This window comes from Piliocolobus tephrosceles, chromosome 4 (genome assembly GCF_002776525.5).
Source record: "Piliocolobus tephrosceles isolate RC106 chromosome 4, ASM277652v3, whole genome shotgun sequence".
NCBI classification, from domain to species: Eukaryota; Metazoa; Chordata; class Mammalia; order Primates; family Cercopithecidae; genus Piliocolobus; species Piliocolobus tephrosceles.
In genome coordinates, this window is record NC_045437.1 from 170,381,827 (window position 1) to 170,389,192 (window position 7,366).

The 7,366-nt window shown below is 42.7% G+C and overlaps 1 long non-coding RNA gene across 1 annotated transcript; it reads right to left on the reverse strand.

The window, feature by feature from the left end:
• Positions 1 to 2,561: 2,561 nt before the first annotated feature.
• LOC111527745 lies at positions 2,562 to 7,053 on the reverse strand. Its single transcript, XR_003306921.1, has 4 exons — positions 6,391 to 7,053; positions 3,814 to 4,016; positions 2,888 to 3,075; positions 2,562 to 2,754 (listed from the first exon to the last, which is right to left on the reverse strand). It is a non-coding gene; the product is annotated as an uncharacterized LOC111527745 (long non-coding RNA).
• Between the last annotated feature and the right edge of the window lie 313 nt (positions 7,054 to 7,366).

Sequence of the window (7,366 nt, forward strand, 5' to 3'; positions counted from 1 at the left end):
TGGGAGTGCTGACTCCTGGAAACTAGGTCTGCTGATGAGCTCAGACTTTCAGTGGACTACTGTGAGCACAGGGGCCACGAGCAGGGGCTTAGGACTTGAATCCTGCTGACTTGAGTGTGCACAGGGAAGGGGACGGCAGTGTGCACAGTGGCTACAAGAACAGGCTCTGGATTCAAACCAGCTGCCACCATTTACCAGCGGGTGTCCTTCAACAAGTTCTTTCTTTCTGACCCAAGTTTTCTCTTCTGTAAAATGATGGTAAGAGTTCTCACCTTCTGCAGTTGTGATAGAGACAAGACAGTCCACAAGAGTGTTTAGCATCCTGCCAGGCACGTGGTACTAAACGAGGGTTAGTCTGGATTAGGCTTTTTGATTTGTGTTGTGTTGGGGTTTTTTTTCATTTGTGACCAAGAAGCAAAACTTGACCTGACCCCTTCATTCCATCAGGAGAAGGTCTGTCACTGACAACTTAACTGAGCAAGGGAAACACCATTGGATAACCTGGCCCCTCACTGAGACTAAGAAACAGCCAGTATGTAGGTTTCCCTCTGCCTACCAACTTAGAAGAGCTAGAAAACAAATCTGTGAATCTAAGGAATGCTTCAAAATCCAGAATCCTCTTTCTAGAGAGTTGGAGCTTCTAGTTTACATTTGACTCTAATTCTGACTCAAAGATATGATATGATCCATTATCACTCAATCCGAAAAGGAAAAATTTAAAGCATTATTGATAGCAATAGCTTCTATTTATTGAGGATGTACTTGACATCCTATTCTGAATGTTTTATATAAATCATCTCCTTTAATGATCCTTTGAGATAGGTCATTTTACAGATGAAAAAACTGAGGGTCAAATAAACGAATAACTTTCTCAAGCTCCAGCTATTAATACGAGGCTTGTTTTCTTAACCTGAGGACACTTCGCAGACTTACAAAATACTTTAAATTAATGATCGCAAATGCTTAAAAGTGACAAATCTTGATTTGAATCCATACATTCTCATGATACTTCTGGACGGACTTTAATTCTGAGTTCTGGCTGGTCTGTCTCCACTGACCATGCCAGGTGCTCTCTAGTCTGTTTCTAGGCAAAGTGTTCATGAACTAGAGGTTTCTTAGGTTCCCTCTGTCTTCTCTAAAAAGAGCAAGAACTGACCAGGCTCAGTGGCTTATGCCTGTAATCCCAGCACTTTGGGAGGCTGAGGCGGGCAGACCACAAGGTCAGGAGATCGATACCATCCTGGCTAAAACGGGGAAACCCTGTCTCTACTAAATATACAAAAAATTAACCGGTCATGGTGGCACGTGCCTGTAGTCCCAGCTACTTGGTAGGCTGAGGCAGGAGAATCACCTGAACCTGGGAGACGGAGGTTGCAGTGAGCCAAGATCACGCCATTGCACTCCCCCTGGGGACAGAGCTAGACTCCATCTCAAAAAAAAAAAAAAAAAGCAAGAACTTTCCACAGGGAATGCAAAATCAACCTAGCAATCATCCTGTATCAGTAAAGAGATTTTACTCAAATAGGCTTAAGTGAAACAAAAGAAGCAAAATGTATTGTCTCTTGAACCTGAAGACTCCCAGGGGAAGGCTGACTGCAGACGTGGCTGAAAGCGCAGCTCAGAGGACTCCCTTTCTGCCCTCTCTTGGCTCTGCCTTCCAGATTCAGTTTTTTCTCAGGTTGGCTCTTTTTTCACGGGAGCACATTGACCGCAAGAATCTCCAGGTTCCTAACCTCATAGTTTCAAGTCCAGTGGGAAGAGAGAGTGTTTTCTTACCTGTATCTCAAGCAGAAGTCCTAGGTGCTCTACAGTCTATCCTGATGCATTATGTATTCACCCCTGAGTCAATCCCTGTGGTGAAAGGGATGAAATGCTGTGATTGGCCAGATCCAGCTCATGTGCCCAACCGTTACCAGAGGTGACATCAACACATGGATAGAGAGCTGGGGAAGGATGATAGCTCTAAAGAAAAACCAGAATGGGTTTGTTTTGTTTTGTTTTTTGAGACAGAGTCTCACTCTGTCACCCAAGCTGGAGTGCAGTGGCAAGATCTTGGCTCACTGCAACCTCCACCTCCCGGCTTCAAGTGATTCTCGTATCTCAGCCTCCCAAGTAGCTGGGACTACAAGCATGAGCTACCATGCACAGCTAATTGTTTGTATTTTTAGTAGAGGCAGGGTTTCGTCACGTTGGCTAGGCTGGTCTCGAACTCCTGACCTCAGGTGATCTGCTCCCTTGGCCTCCTAGAGTGCTGGGATTACAGGCGTGAGCCACTATGCCCAGTCCAGGATGTTTTTATCAATAGAACAAGGAACAGATACTGAATAGTAAATGTAAACAACCACAAACATACATGACTATAGACCCAAATGCCCTATAAGTCTAGGGATTCAACCATATGTATTTTTAACTAAACTCCAGGCATACGGAAGAACAACAATATATAACATTAGGAATCAGGACAGTCCCTAAAATGCAGGCCAGATGACCAACGCCAATATATGGGCAGAGGTCCTATGTTCCGGCAAAGTACTGATTTAATCCGTTAATATAAAGCACCTTCCACTCAGGAATTATTATGCCAGAATTAATATGTGAATCCCGAGGAATGTAACAGGTGCCAGTCCTCCCTCTCCCCTCCCACTCCACTACCCACACACACTTGGTCATTACCTTGCAAATTCCAAGATTTACACAGAGGAGCCATAATGGAGACTAAAGGGGCAGAGGTAAGCAGATAAGTTTCAGCTTGTCCTAAAGAGTTAACAGGGGAGAAAGACTCGTGTCAGATGGTGCCCATATGGCTGGTTTACATATTGTGTACATGGAATTTATGTCAAAGCTACAGCCAGAGACAAGGGTGACGCAGAAGGAACCGACCAATCACCTTTCTTGGAGCTGGAATCCACCAAGAACATGCTCTCAGCCAGCCAGACATCAGGGAATGAGATGGGTCGTTGTTGAAGGCAGCCAGCAGAATGTTAAGACGGAATTTGATTTTGGTCGGATGAAACTGTTAGCACAGCCCTGGTCCCCTTGGTTATTCTGTTGTGTGTTATTATATAACGTGTTATTCTATTCCAAAGTAAAGAGAAAGACATGAAAAATGATAATTGGTGACTATTTTCAAAATTAAGATTAACATTTCCTTCCAAATCTGAATCTTCTTCACATAAAAACTGCTCATTTAAAATGGTGCAAGGATGAAGCAAGTCTCCTAAATAAATTCCCTCTGCATCAGATTTCTTCTTTGAAACAGTCTGGATGATTGCTAAAGTGCATTTCACATCAAAATTCAACCACTAGCATATTCTTAGGAAAGGCAGCTGCCAACTATAGAGGTATCTCGGCCCAGAGCCCTGGCTTCAGCCCACACTCAGCACCACTCCGTTACCTCCACATCCCCATCCACCTCCTCCAGGCAATGACAGTGATGGTGGTGGTGGTAACAGTCATTGAGCACTTGCTGTATGCAAGGCACTATCCTTTACACAAGTGCTTCATGTGGATTATATACAAATACTACAATGATCTCTACTTAACAGATGAAAATAATGAGGGGCAGAGAAAATAAGAAACCTGAACAAGATCACAGCCAGTAAGTGGCTCCCCCTTCCTATGTTTAACAATCATCTGATCTGCGGATATGATAGTAAGGATCTCAATTTTCTGACTTTCAGCAACAAGCTTGTTGTTACATCTAATAAATACCAGCATTCTAACTTGGATATTTGCATAAGCAAGTCACACATAGGTAAAGACAAGACTAAGGTGAGTTAGATAATTTCTTGATGACAGCTTTCTTTGACCCACCATAGAACATTCTGCAACTGAACATCTGGAACCAGAAGAGAATACTGAAGATTCACCTCAGCCACCCACCCTTCTGGGAGTGCTAGGGTGCTGTGCGCAGAGCCGGGGTCTCAGTGTCAGTCCTGGGTTCAAGCCCTTGCTCTGCCCACTGACCAGCTGTGTTGTTGAGAAAATATGTAATCTTCTCAGTGTCCGCTTCTCTTCTGTCAAATGGAATGATACCAGAGATCTCATGGTAAGAGGGTGCTGTCTATAACATCTAGCAGCCTTATATTAGCACACAGCACACTGTTCGTGATAATGGCATCGTACTCAGGGTGGGGATGTCTGAATCCCAATATCACTATGACAAGATAACTGCAGAAGGAACGGAATCGACTGCAGACAGGAAAGGATTAAAGTTAGAGATACTAATTTTATCTCTGCGAGAACTAATCTTGACTACCTCAGATGTGCCACTTTGTCTTTTCTGGAACAAAGAATAATTTTATCATCTGTGAGAACTCACGTCAAAGTGTCCCTTGATACACTCTCACTTGTAAACAAAAGTTTTCAGACTGCAACTTGCAGCAGCCCTGCTACTAGTGAGAAAAAGCAGAGGGTGGAACAGGCAGGACAACTGGCCTCTATCGTCACGCAAATGATTTCAGAAATGTCACTTCTTGAGATACTGAAAAGCTGATGGTGGTGGTTCATTGCACCTTGGGGAAACAGCATGTAACCATCCCTGTTCAAGCTCATTAGTCTTCTTGATCTTGTCTGCTTCCCCATCACCAAAGTGATCCCTCGAAACAGCTCTTCCTCCCTTCAAAAGATGAACCAAGGGTGGGCGTGGTGATTCACGCCTGTAATCCCAGCACTTTGGGAGGCCAAAGGAGGCTGATCACCTGAGGTCAGCAGTTTGAGACCAGCCTGGCCAACATGGCAAAATGCCATGTCTACTAAAAACAAAAATTAGCTGGGCATGGTGACATCAGCCTGTAATCCCATCTACTCAGGAGGCCAAGGCAGGAGAATCGCTTGTACCCGGAAGGTGGAGATTGCAGTGAGCCAAGGTTGCGCCACTACACTCCAGCCTGGGTGACAAAGCAAAACTCTTTCTCAAAAAAAAAAAAAAAAAAGATGGACCAAGGAGAAACTATACAGAGTAGGGGATTGGTTCAGTTGTTGCATTTCAGCATATACTTATAAGCACTATGATCATCATCATCCCACACAGTATTTGGTGTTTGGTGTTTATCAAGCCTCAGAGCTATTGTTGGCTTGATTGCTGACATTAGGCTCAAGTGAGCAAGGAGCTCAGAGTGGTATTACACTCTTATCTTTGACTTTACAACATACCTGGGAGAGCATCCTCATGGTGTTTGCTGCCTAAAATTGGCAGTCAGTCAGTCTTAGAGATTATTTAAAAATATTTGATGAATCTTATGAGTAAAAGAAACCAGACACAAAAGAGTGTACATATACTGAATGATTCCATTTACATGAAGTTCAAAAATAGGCAAAACAAATCTCTAGAAGTCAAAATAGTGGTTACCTTGGGTGGGGGACTTCTGGGTGACAGAAATGTTCTGCTTTTTAATGTGGTTGCTAGTTAATAGGTATGTTTACTCTGTGAGAAATTTCTCGAACTGTACATTTATGATTTTCTGTATATTGTACTTCAGTAAGTTTACTGAGAAGAAGAGGAAGAAGAAGATGAGGAAGAGAAAGAAGGAAAGGGAAGAAGAGAAAGAGGAGGCAAGGAGGAAGAGGAGGGAAATAAATGAAAGAAAGAACGAAAGGAAATGCATGGAGTTTAAAACAAAAAGCATGCAAATAATAAGCACCTGAAAAGACATTCAATACCATAATTAAAAATCACAATGCGATATCACTACCCAATTATTAGAACAGCGAAAGCAAACAATAATGGTAATGTCAAATAATGACAAGGACATGGAGAAACAGTCTCTCATACATTGCTGGTGTGAATGTAAAACAGCACAGCCGCCCTGGAAAATAATTTTTGCAGTCTTTACCATACGATTCAGCAATCACACTCTTGGGTATTTATTCCAGAGAAATGAAAAATTATGTTCACACAAAAGCCTATAGATGAATATTCATAGCAGTTTTATTCAGGCTAGAAAAATACTGGAAACAACCCAAATATCCTTCAATGGGTGAGTGGTTGAATAAACTGTAGTGCATCCATGCAATAGAATACTGCTCCGCAACAAAAAGAAATCAATTACTGATACATGCAACAACCTGGCTGCATCTCAAGGGTATTACGCTTAGTAAAAAAAAAAAAAAAAAAACAAAAAATCCAGTCTGAAAAGATTACAACCATATGGTTCCATTTATAGAACAGTGAAAACTAAATAAGTCTGTAGTCTAGCACCAATATACTAGTGCCAATTCCTGGTTTTGATATTGTACTACACTACAGGTCACCATTTGACAAAGCTGGATGAAGGGGAACAGGACTCTTTGTACTATTTTTACAACTTCTTATGAGTCTATAATAATTTTTTTAAGTTTAAAGGAAAAAGAAGAATCTTTGACCCTGTCCAATTTGAATTAGGCACACACCTGTTTATGAATGCCGCTCCCCTCAGGCAGGGCTGGAACTCCCCAACTCCTGTAGTTTAATGTGAAGCACGGTCAGCGGAACACGCAAGTCTTACTTGGAAGTACATTTACGGAAAATACTCTGAAACGATAAGGGAAAGGAGCAACCAAACCATGCTTCTTAGACATTCTGGTTAATCTCTTGCTCCTTGGATTTGCGATGATTTATGTGACGAGAACCACATCAACTTAGAACTTAAGGCTCTTTTCCTAAAATAGGAATCTTTACATATGAATGGGAAGATTTTCTTGGATGTTACGAGAACTAAACAGAGGAATTAAAGATGAGCTATTTAGGGAAAACAGATGTATCGAAATTACCATTGGAAAAAGACTGAAAAGCTTAGTTTGTCTTGAATTCCAAACTCAGTTCTTGCTGACAGTAACCAGGAAGTCAGAGCCTCTTACCAAGACAGTAGCTTTCCCTTTCCTTAAGCTGAAAGGAGTGGGGAAGCCAACGTCCTGTTGGTGGAGTTGTTTCTTTTAGAGTCTGGGGGAGGGGAGTGAGGCAAGGCGGAGTCTCGCTCTGTCGCCCGGGCTGGAGTGCAGTGGCCGGATCTCAGCTCACTGCAAGCTCCGCCTCCCGGGTTCCCGCCATTCTCCTGCCTCAGCCTCCCGAGTAGCTGGGACTACAGGCGCCCGCCACCTCACCCGGCTAGTTTTTTGTATTTTTTAGTAGAGACGGGGTTTCACCGGGTTAGCCAGGATGGTCTCGATCTCCTGACCTCGTGATCCGCCCGTCTCAGCCTCCCAAAGTGCTGGGATTACAGGTGTGAGCCACCACACCCGACCAACATAGGGCAGGTTTTTAAGCAACCAGCCATGTTTATATTATTGTTCTTGGTTGAAATTACACAGTTTAGTCAAGAGATTACAATTTTTATTTTTTTATTTTTATTTTTATTTTTATTTTTTTTGAGATGGAGTCTCGCTCTGT